A 15,755-nucleotide genomic window follows, 5' to 3' on the forward strand; every position below is an offset into this window, starting at 1 on the left:
AATGATTTTAGAGTGTTGTTTGTGCTGTACTTTTGTACTGTTTTATTGTTGTTAGCCGCCCTGAGCCCGGCTTTGGCTGGGGAGGGCAGGATATAAATAAAATTTACTATTATTATTATTATTATTATTATTATTATTATTATAAATTAAAAGCATTTGCAGACAACCTGGTGAACTTCAGTTGAGCTTTGCACCAACCGTAGAGCAACCTCTGCTATAGTTTAGCCAGGCACTAACTGGGTGCCTGATATTTATCATGGAACTTTGAAGTGTCAGGCATAGCCCTATTGGCTTTAGCCCAAACGTAGCAGAGTTTTCCTGCACAGCGAGGAAGCTAGTTGCGGCGGTAATGACTAGTCAGCTAGACTCAGAATAACTATTTACAGGATTTATTAAAAGGAGAAAATAAAACCAGCAGAGTTTCTGCATACAAATAAAAGCAAATAAATCCTCTCTTTCTCTCTCAAAACCATACACAGCACTTCTAACTCCTAACACACCTCACATCAAACTGTGCTAGCAATCCCTAGATAACAGAGTTGAGTGCTGCTCGTTAACCAATCAGAGTGAGTAGTTTCTAGGTCAAGCAGACCTGGGCTTTCTGCCAAGAGTAAATTGACACCAGCTTGAGTTAATTGGTGAAGCTAGAATCTGCAAGTTTCCCACGAGAACCAATTAACAGAAACTGAACACCCCCTCACAGATTCTGCTGAACAATTAACTCCAAATACACCTATGTAGGAGATCATTTTTCCAGCAAACCTAAACCCTTGCACATTCGCTTGTTCTTTATCTTTGCCAATGGTTTAGTTAACACATCTGCTACATTTTCTTCACTTGACACATAAGTACAGGTGATTACATTGTCTTGTACACAGCAACGTACATTTTGGTATTTTACAGAGATATGTTTGGAACGCGATTTGAAGCCCTCTGTTTTACTTAAGGTTATACAAGCCTGATTATCAATGTAAACTTGTACTGGTTCTCCACAATTCACATTTAAATCTGCTAACAAATGCTTGAAATAAATCACCTCGTTGCACAATTCACTCAATGCGGCATACTCTGATTCCGTTGATGACACACTTACTACGTCTTGCTTGCGTGACCGCCAGCTGATTAAAGCTCCACCGACCATTATGACTAGTCCTGTGACAGATTTTCTATCTGGCAAATTTCCCCAGTCACTATCACAGTAGCAACTCAACATTTCGTCCTCTGAAGAATTTAATTGTAACATATAGCCAATTGTCTGTTTGAGATACCTCAGAACTTGTTTTACCCCTTTCCAGGCATTTAGTGTGGGTTTTGAGACCAATCTACTTAATATGCCTACTGCATAGCTAATATCAGGTCTGGACCACTGTGCTATATACAATAAACTTCCAATTACAGAGTGATATACATCAGGATGTTCAAATTCAGGACTCTCATCTATGTGAAGTGTTTTTATGAAACCTGGATCCATAGGCACCGCTGCCCCTTTGCAATCCTGCATCCTGTATGTAGTCAGTAGTTGTTTAACTTTGTTCTGCTGACTAATTAGGCAGCTGCCATCTTGGGCCCAGCACACTTCCAACCCTAGATATGTCCTAACCAGGCCTAAGTCTTTTGTACACCCACCTGCAGCCTACAATCTTTGCCCCCTCAGGCGCTGCTACTGGTGTAAAGACCTTGTGCTCATTCAGAGAGGACATCTCTTCCTCCATTGCCTGTTTCCAGCGCTCTGCCTCCTCTTTTGGTAACTTTAACACCTCCTGAAAACTCTTGGGTTCTGCAATTACACTAAACACATTTGCAGTATCTGGAGAAAAACGCACCGGAGGCACTCCTTTGTTTTGTCTTTTAGATCTTCTGGGAGAAAATTTTTCTTCTGACCCACTTTCCTCCTCAGAACTACGACCTCTCTTTTGTTGCTTAGCAACTGGTCTTTGGCTAACTCCACTTCCTTGAGAGCTCTTATCTGAACTTTCCTCCCCCTCAGACTCTGATTCTCTGTGTCTACCTTCAGAGTCATGGAGCTCCTGGGAAGGTTCAAACCAAACCTCAGTATTGGCATGTAGTCTCTCCCAGCCACTATGTTCACAAAAACTGGCATTCCTGGAGATCACAATGCCATTTGTTCCTTCAGCAAAGCGGAAACCTTTTCCCAGCTCCTGGTAACCCACAAACACTAACTGTTTGGTCTTAGGATCTCCCTTCTTTCTCATTTGTTTCGGAATTAATACCCAGGCTTTTGATCCAAACACATGCAAATGGTCAATTTTAGGTTTTTTCTGAAACAATTTAAAGTACGGAGTTGTACCTATTGTTTGATGAAAGAGCCTATTTTGGAGATAACACGCGGTGAGCATGCTCTCCCCCCAATAAGACATGGGTAAATCAGCATCATCAAGCATGGCAAACATCATATCTTGTAAAGATCTGTTTTTTCGCTCTGCAACACCATTCTCCTCTGGGGAAAAAACGTTCGTTTTTCTATGCCCAATGCCACGCTTTTGTAACCAATCTTTAAAGGCATTTGACATAAATTCGCCACCTCTGTCCGTCTGAATCCTTCTGAGTTTAACAGACAGAAATCTTTCCACAGATGCCACCCAGCCTTTAAACTTAGTGAACACGTCACCCTTATTCTTCATGGGAAAAACCCAAGAATAACGCGTGGCGTCATCCACAATTGTTAGTGAAAAAACGCGATCCACCCCTGCTTACAGCAAATGGACCAATTACGTCCATGTGAACCAGCTGTAGCGGTGACTCACTAACTCTGTCACTTCTGGGGTAAGAGACTCTGTGGGTTTTAACCTTTTTACAGACATTACAATCAAGGTACTTGTTACAACTCTTTAAATTACCCCCATCAGCCAATTCAGACATTTTTAGTACACTTTTCCAGCAAGCATGCCCCATTTTCCTATGCAATAAGTGCACACAGTTGTCATGTATAGCTTTGTTATTCACTGCAGGCTGAGATTTACTGACTACTGCTGCAACTTGAGATCCTGCTTTAAGCCAAAACAAGCCTCCCTCTGACTTAGCAGTGCCTAAAATCTCACCAGCCTTCTTAATAATGCAACTGTCTCCTTCAAAATACACTTTAAACCCAGCTTTTAGCAAACAATCTACAGACATCAGATTGCTCCTTAATGAAGGCACACAAAGTACATTTTGCAGGCATTCACGAAGACAAGGAACAAAAACTGCACCCCCCGAAATCACTTCGGAAGTACTTCCGTCTGCTAGAGCCACCTGGCTGCGCTGTGCTGAGTTCTTGGAAACAAACAATTCATCTGAATTCACGATGTGGCGAGACGCTCCCGAATCGACCACCCAGACCGCTTGTTTCTCATCAGCAATCTTGACCTCGCCGGTCACCAGCTGAGCCGACTGTTTTCGTTTGAAGAAGTTCTTTTTCCGCTGCTGCTGCTGCTGATCTTGTCTCTGCTCCTGCACCGGCAACTGAGACTTGACCAACTCCGGACATTGTCGTTTTAGATGCGCTGAAGACCCACATCGGAAACAACGCCTAACAGCAAACGCTGACTCCTCACCAGTACGCTGCTTTTGCTTCACCTCTGGCACGGCATGAGAACTCCTTCCAAACCGCCCACCTGTAGAAGCCTCTGCAGCCAACGACCTTTCTTGCCTCTTCTGCCATTCTTCAATCAAACGCCCAGTAACGTAACTGACTGATAAATCACGCTCGTGTATGCCTTCTAGAGACAAAACTAAATTATCCCAGCTTTCCGGGAGAGAACTCAAAATAATAGCCACCTTCTCCTGCTGGTCTAGTGCACAGTCTCTTTCCTGTAGCGCAACAAACTTTAACTGTAAACTGTGTAGGTGTTCCTGCATTGTAACCCCAGGCTGTAACATTGCCTTGTACAATGCCTTGCGAATGAACAGCTTGGAAACCGCTGTCTCACGCACATGGAGTTCTTTAAGTGCTTGCCACACACCTCTAGCTGTCTTGATTCCCCTCACATACGGCAACTGGGAATCTTCCAGCCCCAAGACAATTGTGGCCCTTGCTCTTTGGTCATTATCGAGGTCTTCATCATCAGGCTTTGCAGGAAACTTACTCACCACTTGCCAGAGACGATCCCTCTGCAGCACTGCCTGCATGCGTTCCGACCACAGCAAGTAATTGGAGTCATTCAGACGCTCAAAAGCCATCTGAACTGGTTGTGAGGCCATCTTGAGAGCGATGTCCCTGGAACCCGGAACCAGCTACTCACGACCACCGAGAGAGAAAACAGGAACCACAGCACCCAGCACTCACACGCTGCAGCTGTTGTCCTTGTGTCCGCTGCGTCACCAGCTCACCACGGTCAGGAACCAGCCAGAGAACAACAACTTCTGGAACTACTGGAACCAACACCGTTGATGCTGACACCACCGCAACTCAGGCTGGCAGCACAATGCCCATAACCTCATGGAACTTTGAAGTGTCAGGCATAGCCCTATTGGCTTTAGCCCAAACGTAGCAGAGTTTTCCTGCACAGCGAGGAAGCTAGTTGCGGCGGTAATGACTAGTCAGCTAGACTCAGAATAACTATTTACAGGATTTATTAAAAGGAGAAAATAAAACCAGCAGAGTTTCTGCATACAAATAAAAGCAAATAAATCCTCTCTTTCTCTCTCAAAACCATACACAACACTTCTAACTCCTAACACACCTCACATCAAACTGTGCTAGCAATCCCTAGATAACAGAGTTGAGTGCTGCTCGTTAACCAATCAGAGTGAGTAGTTTCTAGGTCAAGCAGACCTGGGCTTTCTGCCAAGAGTAAATTGACACCAGCTTGAGTTAATTGGTGAAGCTAGAATCTGCAAGTTTCCCACGAGAACCAATTAACAGAAACTGAACAATTTACTAGGTTACTCCTAATGGAACATATTGGGAATGTCATGTCTTAAAATTAGTCGCCGTTTCTTTAATACAAAAGGAACTGAGTCAGCGGCCTACAATGAATCGGCAAAGCCTGCATAACTCATGCAATCTTTCACCTACATATGCCTGTATATATAGAGTGGTCATTAATTGTGTGTGGTGTGGGTTGGTCAGATGGTAGAAAGCTGGTTGTGTTTGATATGTACAGTGGTGCCTCGCAAGACGAAAAGAATCCGTTCTGTGATTCTCTTCGTCTAGCAGTTTTTTCGTCTTGCGAAGCAAGCCCATTGAAGGATTAGCGGATTAGCGCTATTAGCGCTATTAGCGGCTTCTCTGCTGATTGGATCAGCTGATAAGCGGCTTAGCGGCTTAGAAAAAGGGGGGAGGGGGAAAAACCAGCAGGAACTCGCAAGACATTGTCGTCTTGCGAAGCAAGCCCATAGGAAATTCGTTTTGCGAAGCACCTCCAAAACGGAAAGTCATCTAGCGAGTTTTCCGTCTTGCGAGGCATTCGTCTTGCGGGGCACCACTGTATAAAGCCGTCGGTCGTGGTTGGAGAAGACTTTTTTTACGAATAAAAGCAGCATTCGACAAAGTACTCTTCCTCAAGGACTCTTTGTGCCGACTAGGGTCTGGGGACCAGGCAAAGGAGGTCAGAACCTTTTTCCTTTTCAAACGCTGACAGGAAATGTGGTACCTATTCATGGTCCTGGTTGTCCCTGGGGTTGTGGAGTTGCTTCTACATGGGATTCCCTTGGGTAGCATATAGAAAATGGCAGACCTGGAAGGGGAGGAGGCATGCTCACAGCTACAGGGATTATTGCTTGCACATAACCCTGCATAGTAGCCACAATGGAAAATGTCAATAAATTTTCTGAAGTAATGCAAGAGGTATTGAATGCAACTGGTAGAGGCTTGGATATGTTCAATGCTGCTCAGGGTAGGGTTTGTGCCTTCGTAAAGCAAGAGTGTTGCATATACATACTTTGTACTTTTGACGTTAACAGGAAAGTCCCAACCACAAAGCCTGCCACAGGATACAGAACCAGCTTTTTTCCTAAGAATCAACAGCTTCTAGCTAAGTAAGTCAAGTAGCTAACTGGGTGATGCTATTTGCTACTAAGAACTACCGTAAATAAGCAGAAGCCAAGTCATCATGGCTGAACTCAAGTGGGTCTGTGGACTAGGTCCAGGTCACACAAAGAGAACTGATGTGCACATGTGCCTTGTTTTGATTTGTTACTTAGCTATAGAGATGTAGAAAAGCTGTGGGGACCTTTGCTTGGGGCAGTGCTCTCACTGCTTGTTCTGTGGGTGCTGTCCTACTGCGCAGTAGTGAAGGGAGAGTGAAGGGTTAATCTCAATAGAAGGTTTCTAGCTAACCGTTAGCTGCTTCCTGCGCCCGTGGTCAGGCTCCTAGCAGCTGCTGTGGTCAAACCGTAATTGCTTCAACTATCTAGGCCAGAAGCTGCTTCCTGCCTCATGCTTCCTGTTGCAGAAATGCAGAAATGCAAGGTAGAGAAAAACACATAGAAGGGAGGGGGGGGGAAGCTTAGCTTAGCTAGCCATGCCAAATAAGGTAATAAGCTGTAACTTTGCCAGCTGATTGGGGAGGCAAAGGTATGGGGGGAGGCATGGGGAGGGGCGAATGTATGCTCTCAGGTATAAGAATGCTTGCTGGACTCAGTAGAGGGGCTGCCAGACTTTGGAAGTTATTCCTCTGGCTGCCTCTGCGCAGAACTCAATAAACTCTTTTCTCCAAAGAAGCAGATTCTCTGGTGCTTTTGTCATCCCCTCGGTCTCTGGGCAAGCGGGCAAATGGATCCCATGGCTGAATAAGAAGAAGAAGAAGAAGAAGAAGAAGAAGAAGAAGAAGAAGAAGAAGAGGAGGAGGAGTTTGGATTTGATATCCCGCCTTTCACTCCCCTTCAGGAGTCTCAAAGCGGCTAACAATCTCCTTTCCCTTCCTCCCCCACAACAAACACTCTGTGAGGTGAGTGGGGCTGAGAGACTTCAAAGAAGTGTGACTGGCCCAAGGTCACCCAGCAGCTGCATGTGGAGGAGTGGAGACGCGAACCCGGTTACCCAGATTACGTGACTACCGCTCTTAACCACTACACCATGCTGGCTTCAGTAGTAGATCAACTAGGGTGCCTACTGGGCGCTTTATATTTCTTGGTCTTGTCTTTTATTCAGTATCCCTACCTGGGAAACGAACTGCTTGAATTGATTATCATAACAGAATGGAAGAGAGTTCCCAAGGGTACCGTAGTTCCCACTGCACTAAAGGCCCAGTTGTATGAGTTGAACATATCATGAGACAATATTTTTATTATTTTAGGCATCAGGCAAAAATGTTCCTCTTCAACCAGGCCTTTGGCCGATTGACATCATATATCCTTTTAAACATGTTTGTGGGAGGAGGCGGGGTGGGGTAGGGTTATTGTTCTGTTCTGTTCTTGTTTGTATTTTTGTGTTTTTATCTTGCATTTTTATGCTGTGAACCACCCTGAGAACTTTGGGCAGTATAAAAATATAATAAACTCTATCTATCTATCTATCTATCTATCTATCTATCTATCTATCTATCTATCATCTATCTATCTATCTATCTATCTATCTATCTCCTGGTCCCAAACTGCACAGGGCTGTGCACACCAGCTCCAGCAACTTGAATTTTCCTAATTTGCAGCCAGTTATAATTTTGTGTTAGTGCACTATGCAAGAAATTTTAATGATGTTTACTGTACATTGAAATGGGAGATATGTCTGCACTGTATACTGTAAATCATGATTGGAAGTTTCCATGGAGTTGGAATAAAGCCTACTTGGTTAATCATTAATGGAACTGAGCTGGGGCTATACCTCTGTAGGCTTAGTCGCAAGATAATCAGCTCCTTGGTCACATGAAAGGAATTATATTTCAGGTGTATGCATATGTCAATTTGCAGGCATCTATGTTTGGTGCAGTGTTCTTTTTGTTCTATACTACTGAAGAGAATGGATGTGTTTATCTCCAGCTACATGGCCTGAGGCTAAAGAAGTTGCAAAGGGAAAGAGATGGAGCTCTGCTTTTCACTAAAAATGCTAGTTATTTCTTGTTTTTGTTGGGACCCGTGTAAGAAATATGCAACTAAATGAATGCAACTTCCTTTTTTAAAGTTGTTTGAAGTTAAGTGCTGCAAGTAAAGCTTTTGGGCCATATTTTTGAACTGGAGAATTTTTATTTCAAGAGTTTTGTTCATTTAGTGAGTTGCACATGTGTAAAATTAATAACCTCAAGAACAAAGACCAGGAAGCCTCTCTCCGGGGTCTTCCTCATGCTCTGAAAGATGTTTAGAGGACAGGCTTTGCCTGGAATATAAATATTTTAAAATCACAGAACTGCAGGCCAGGAGGGAACCCCATGGGTCATGCAGTACAATGCTCCAATACAGTGGATGCTCAGGTTGCGAACGTGATACGTGTGGGATGCAAATTCGCAACCCACAGTGTCCGCAAGCCACAGCAGCACACCTGCGCATGCGTGGGTTGCAATTCAGCGCTTCTGTGCATGCGCAAAGCGTGATTTAGCGCTTCTGCGCATGTGCGCCCACCGAAACCCGGAAGTAACCCATTCCGGCTCTTCCGGGTTTCGGCAATCCACAATCCAAAAAAATGCAACCTGAAGCGGCTGTAACCCAAGGTATTTGTCAGGAAACTGACATCAGAGCAACAGGCGAAGGAGAGGCTCTGATTCTGCAGGGGAAGGAACAAGCACTAGGGGGAGACGCAGCTTGATGGAGGGGGAAGGAAATCAGCGTAACACCAAGGAGCCAGGAGAGCAAATGGAAGAAGGGGTGGAAGGGCTCCGGGATTCTTCCTTGGAAGTCAGTGAGGAGAGCCCTGGTCCTCCACTACCCACGCCCTCCTTGCGCAGGAGACTCCCACGCAATGAGAGGCGGAGACGATTGGGAGTCAAACAACTCTTATGCTGGCAACAGTTTAAGAAACGCCCACAGACAGACTCTGCGAGCGACTGAGGCAGCCACGCTGAGATGGGCTGTGCAGTCAGGACGGTTTAACCCAGGCAGCCAAGCTCTAAAAGGGGACAGTTTACACACAAGTAACTCCAAACCACTACAGCAGTCTGTCTGTCACCGAAAGTTGCTCGTGCGCAACAAGTAGGCAGCATCATGAGTAAGACTGGAGAGGTCAGAGCCACGGAGGGGGCTGCTGGAGGACAATCGCTGGAGGAGAGAAACCGCAACTTGAAACAGCACATAGCCCTCTTGACAGCGAGGCTGGACGAACGACAGTCTCAGGATGCCCAGGGGAGGCCCACCCCCATAGCAAGGAAGGTACCGGGACTGGTGCATAAGTTTGGGGGGAGACCTCAGGATTATGGGGCGTTTAGAACAGAAATAGAATACGCCTTGAAACTGCAACAGAGTGATTTTGATGAAGCGCGGGTTGCCTATATTGTGGGGCACCTGCAGGATGGGGCTAGAGAGTGGATCAGGCCCCTTATGGCGACGCAAAATGCTGCCATGCAGGACCTGGGGAAATTTTTCCAGGCGATGGACGCAATGTTTTCCAGTGATGTGCAACAAAGTGTGACAAAACGGGAACTGATGAACTGTTAGCAGGGAGACCAGTCAGTTAGAGACTACTGGTCACGTTTTGCAATGATAGTTCACCGTCTCGGGTGGCAGCTGGACTCTGAACCCATACAAATGTTGTTTGAGGAGGGGTTGTCACCAACGGTCAAGGATGAGCTTTCGCGCGCACCCCGCCCACAGTCCATGGATCAGCTGACCAAAGCAGCACTTGCGATTGGTGTACGGCAGGAAGCGCGGGCGCAGGAGAGGCGGGAAAGGAGAGAGCAGCGTTGCCATGACTACCGCATTCCTGAAATACCAAGGCAGCTTTCCCCGCCGGAGGAGCCAATGGAAATAGGTGGCGTGCGCGCCCAGGAGGTTTCAAACTCCAGCGAAGGTCGCAAGAGGGAGGGAAAGGACGTTAAAACGACCAAGAAATGTTTCCTCTGCCAGCAGCCAGGACATTTTGCCAGAGTCTGCCCGCAGAGAAAGGCCTGGCAAGGAATGGTGGGGGCTGTGGGAGGTGAGGAGGAAGAGCAACAGACACAGGAACAGGGAAACGGGAACGCTTGGCTGCCAATCAGCGGGCACAGCAGCCAGGCCAGCAACCAGTAAAAGTACCCAAACCAGATTCCCCAAGGGCAGCGATAGCCATTGAGGTGGTGCTAGAACTCCCGAATGGGCACCCAGTCAAGGTTCAGGGGATGCTGGACTCAGGGAGCTCCTGCAATTTCTTCAGCAGGGACTTTGCATTAGAGCACCAGCATCACTTGCTACCTTTGGATTTTCCCTTGCAAGTAACCACCATTGATGGGAGGGAGCTTATTGGAGGGGAAGTGACCCACCAGACCCCACCAATGAGAATGAGGGTGTCTAGGCACTCAGAGACGATCGCCTTTCACGTTGCCTCACTAGCGGGGCCCCCAATAATATTAGGAATGAGCTGGCTAGCACAACGTGATCCCGTGGTGGCGTGGTATCAGCGGACAGTCAGCTTTGGGTCAGCCTACTGCCTGGAGCACTGCCTAGGAGGGGAAACACCCAGGATGAGTGTCACCCGAGTGGCAGGAATGGCAGTAGGACGTAAGGGGGAGGTGCCGCCACAATATGCTGATCTGAAGGAGGTCTTCAGTGAGAAGGAGGTAGATAGGCTACCACCCCACAGGCCCTTTGACTGCCAAATCAATTTGCTCCCGGGTGCGCAGCTGCCGGTGGGTAAGCTGTATGCCATGTCGGACAGGGAGATGAAGGAGTTACGGGAGTTTATTGACAAGAACCTAAAGAGAGGATTCATAAGAGAGTCGAAAGCAGTGGGGGGCAGTCCGGTGTTTTTTGTGGACAAAAAGGACACGGACAAACCCAGGCTTGTAGTGGACTTTAGGGCCGTAAATTCGGTGTCGGAACCAGTGACTTTCCCAATGCCCAGAATTGACGACATTTTGACGAGGGTGAGGAAGGGAAAGATTTTTACCAAACTAGACCTCAGGGGGGCTTACAACCTGATCAGGATGAGGGAGGGGGATGAATGGAAGACCACCATGTTCACCCCCCTAGGGGCCTTTGAATATTTAGTTATGCCTTTTGGATTACAATCAGGCTCCGCCTGTTTTCAAGGTTTCATGCACCATGTGTTGGGGTTACTGCTTTACAAGAACTGTGTGGCCTTCCTGGACGACGTCTTGATTTATTCGGAAAGCGAGGAGCAACATGTACGAGATGTCAGGGAAGTGCTACAACGATTGCAGAAACACCAGTTGTGGGTCAAGCTAGAGAAATGTCAGTTTCATGCCAGAGAAGTGGAGTTTCTGGGGTACAAGTTGTCTGACAAGGGCTAGCGATGGACCCAAGCAAGGTGCAGGCAGTGTTGGAATGGAAGCCCCCAAGGACACGGAAGGACGTACAAAGGTTCCTAGGTTTCAGCAACTTCTATAGGAAGTTCATAAAGAACCTTGCTCACTTGACCGCACCCATCACGGACTGTCTCAGTAGCAAAAAGAAGTTTGTGTGGACGGAGGAAGCTCAGCAGTCCTTTGAAAGATTGAAGAAGGCGTTCGCGTCGGAAGAGCAACTATTACACGTAGACTTGGAGAAACCCCTGAGGCTAGAGACCGACGCGTCTGACAGAGCCATAGGGGCAGTCCTTTTGCAGCCCGGACGGAGCAAACAGGAATGGAAACCGTGTGCCTTTTTCTCGAGGAAGCTGAGCAAGTCGGAGCAAAACTATACCGTGTATGACCGAGAACTGCTCGCGATCTACGCTGCCTTTCGTCGTTGGCGTCATCTACTGATAGGGGCGCAGCACAAGATCCAGGTTTGTACAGATCACAAGAACTTGGAATACTGGAGGACTGCACAAGTACTCAACCAGAGACAGATTCGCTGGGCGCAGGAATTCTCTAAGTTTTCTTTTGAAATCCAGTATGTGCCCGGAGAGGAAAACGTGAGAGCGGATGCTCTCTCGCGGAAGCCCGAGTACTTCGAAGGAGAGGGGCCACCGGAGACACGACACATCATACCTGAGGACCGATGGGTGTGGGGGGGAACTCTAGTGGGCAAAAGAGAACTGGCAGGGCTTACTAGGAACGATGAATTCGCACGAACTAAAATCAGGGAGCTCCGAGATGGGAGAGAGGCACCAGAAGGGTTTGAGGAAAAGGAAGGGGTGTTGTATTATAGAGGGGCCATGTATGTACCGGGGGGAGCTCTAAGAGAAAGGGTACTCAAACAACTCCACGACAACCCCACAGCGGGGCACTTTGGACAGCACAAAACGATGATGTTGGTCACCAGACAGTTCTGGTGGCCACGGGTGAGGGAGGATGTACGGGAATATGTACGAGGGTGCGACCGCTGCCAAAGGGCTAAAGGGGAGCGAACGGTACCAGCAGGTTTACTGGAACCCTTACCCACACCGAGCAAACCCTGGGAGGTGGTGTCCATTGATTTTATGACTGATTTGCCCAAATCACGGGGGGAAACCGCGGTCATGGTAGTAGTCGACTTACTGACCAAAATGTGCCATTTTATAGCCTGCTCACATGCGGTGACGGCCGAAGAGACGGCACGATTGTTCGTAGAGCACATTTTCAGGTTGCATGGCGCCCCCTTGAGGGGTATCTCCGACCGCGGAAAACAATTTACCTCCCGGTTCTGGAGGAAGCTCATGAGCTTGCTGCAAGTAGAGATGGGGTTCTCGACAGCAAGGCACCCAGAGACCAATGGGCAAGCGGAAAGGGCAAACAGTATACTTCAACAATACTTACACTGCTACGTCAGCGAGAGGCAGAATGATTGGGTAGAGAAACTAGCACTGGCGGAATTTGCGTACAATAACGCTGAACACGTGTCGACAGGAATGAGTCCGTTTATGGCCAATTATGGGTGCCATCCCAGAGCCTTCCCGGGGAGTGAGGAGCAAAGCTGGAGTGTACCCGCGGCGGAGCAGTTCGTGGAAGAAATGGAGGCCCTACACCAGCAACTTAAGATGAACTTAGAGAGGGCCAAGGCGATTTACAAGAAGCAAGCAGACAAGCACCGCAGGGAAGGGGAAACCATACGGGTGGGGGACCGGGTGTGGCTGTCCACTCAAGGGTTACCTTTTAAGGGGGGTGTAAGAAGTTGCAGCCCCGACGGCTGGGGCCATTTGAGGTAACACAACAGTTAAACCCCGTAGCATTCAAGCTCCAGTTGCCCGACAGTATGAAGATACACCCTGTGTTCCACAGGTCCTTGCTCTCACCACACAGGGAGGGGCGGGAATTCCCGGGGCGGGAGGTAGGAGTCATCCCACAACCGCAGGTAGAAGAAAGGGAACACCAGAGCTCGGCCACGGAAATAATTGATTCGAGGTGGCGAGGTCGTCAGGTGGAGTACTTGGTGGCTTGGGAAGGGGAGCCCAGGTCAGAAAACACGTGGGTTCCCGCGGAAGCCGTCAATGACAGGTATATGGTGGAAGTATTCCATCGCCGGTTCCCAGACAAGCCCAAACCCTTAGAGAGATTCTGGAAGGAACAATTTGGAACCACAGATGACGAAGAGAGTTTCGAGCGGTTTTCAGAATCCGAGGAAGAATCGGACTGGGAAGGTCACCCCGTGGGTGGGAACCAAAGCAGGTGGACAGAGGTTTTCGAATCCACTGAGGAGGGTGACGGTTCCTTCAGGGGTTTCCCCGTCTCGTCGGCCGAGGAAGAGAGAGAAATCGATTCCACAGGTCGAGCGGGGGTTGGGGGGGTCCTGGAGGGGAGGTGGATGTCAGGAAACTGACATCAGAGCAACAGGCGAAGGAGAGGCTCTCTGATTCTGCAGGGGAAGGAACAAGCACTAGGGGGAGACGCAGCTTGATGGAGGGGGAAGGAAATCAGCGTAACACCAAGGAGCCAGGAGAGCAAATGGGAGAAGGGGTGGAAGGGCTCCGGGATTCTTCCTTGGAAGTCAGTGAGGAGAGCCCTGGTCCTCCACTACCCACGCCCTCCTTGCGCAGGAGACTCCTGCGCAATGAGAGGCGGAGACGATTGGGAGTCAAACAACTCTTATGCTGGCAACGGTTTAAGAAACGCCCACAGACAGACTCTGCGAGCGACTGAGGCAGCCACGCTGAGATGGGCTGTGCAGTCAGGACGGTTTAACCCAGGCAGCCAAGCTCCAAAAGGGGACAGTTTACGCACGAGTAACTCCAAACCACTACAGTATTGAAGGAGGTGAGGACAGGTGACCCCACCTAGGCCCGAAGTCACACACCCCCCCCCCACTCAATAATCACACCAGGCCTCAAAACTGTCCAAAATTCCTTTTCTGTCTTCTAAAAATCCACAGCTACAGCTTTTCTGTGGATTCTCACAAGATGCTGGTACATAGGCAAAATGTTATTCTTTTATCAGTACGAGAAGGCTTCAAAAGATTAATGAATAGACTCTGTTCAAAGCAAGCCTGAGAACTGACTTTTATCTCATTGGTTGTAACACATCTTGAACAAATCTTGGAACGCAAGGCTTCTCTACCCCTTTCCTGGGAAGAGTCCCAAGACAGGAGCTTTCTGTTCATGCTCAGAGAAACTCATGCGGCAGGACTCCTGAGGGAGGAGAAAGGGGAGGGAACTGGAAGGGGAATATATGCTCTGTGCAAATGACTGTGATCCCGTGCTTGTTTTGTGAGTTATCACACTTGCTCCTTCTACCAGTTCATGGATGGTAGAAATAAAGCTTTTTCTCCGAAACTATTCCTTGAGTGTCTGTTGACTCCCATCTCCCTTTCCCGGGTGCAATATTTTTCCCACCCGAGGGCAAAGCCTCATAAGGCTACAGTATGACTGAACTATTACAGTATTATTTTTCACTGGCATGTGACACAGAATCCAGATGAACACCATTTTCATTCATTTTGCCTTTTGAGATGTCCTGGTTTCAGAACATGGTACAAAATCCAGAGCTGTAGCTACGGGGGGGGGGGGCCTAGCCAGTTTGTGGGTTTTTTGCACCATTGAAGCTTGCAGCCTGTGTGTGTACGCAAATATGTGTGTTTTAAGTGCCAAACTGGCTCGGGTGAAATAAAGCCTAATTTCACCCCTGCAAAATAAAGAGGACATAATAAATTGTACACCCATCCCACTGATGGGAAGTTTTGCTTCTGCACATGAGTCTGGCAAACTGCTCTGAGCTGAAAACATTCCTTCCTAGAATGTTTAGTTCACATTGAGTTTATGGAACATTGTACCCTGACCTGTTCTTAATGCATGGTTGACCACATCTACGGAATGTGATAGTTATGTTCTTTTAAGTCTTGCTATATCAATCATTAGTAATTGTTTAATAACAAGGTTTTTACGCTTGTCCAACTCTGTGTTCCCTTTCCCAACCTTTAATCTATTGATGATTAATGCCTATATGCAACCCTTGCATTGTATTTGTGTTAACCAATCAGCAACAAGCACATATGTGGCAATGCTGTAATATTCAATAAAAGGGACTCCCCGACACATGCTCGGGAGATGCCTCCCATATGACACTTGTCATTTGTCTGTCGCTTATTTCAACCCAACATCCCACCCTCCCAAAAACCCATGAACGGAGATCTGGAAACTGAAATTTTCTTAGGTCACAAAGGAATGTTGTTTTTTTTAAAAAAGACCTTTCCTCCCAATGCAGACATCTTTGTTAAGGTTGACAAAACCCCGACAATTAAAGGCCCGACTTTAATCAGGCCGTAAATCGCTTCCGAGTTGAAACAAATAGCAACATGTGTGAGCTGAGCACATCACGAGGATCGATTTTCAGTGTTTTAGG

Source organism: Podarcis bocagei (genome assembly GCF_964188305.1).
Source record: "Podarcis bocagei genome assembly, chromosome: 3".
Lineage (NCBI taxonomy): Eukaryota > Metazoa > Chordata > Lepidosauria > Squamata > Lacertidae > Podarcis > Podarcis bocagei.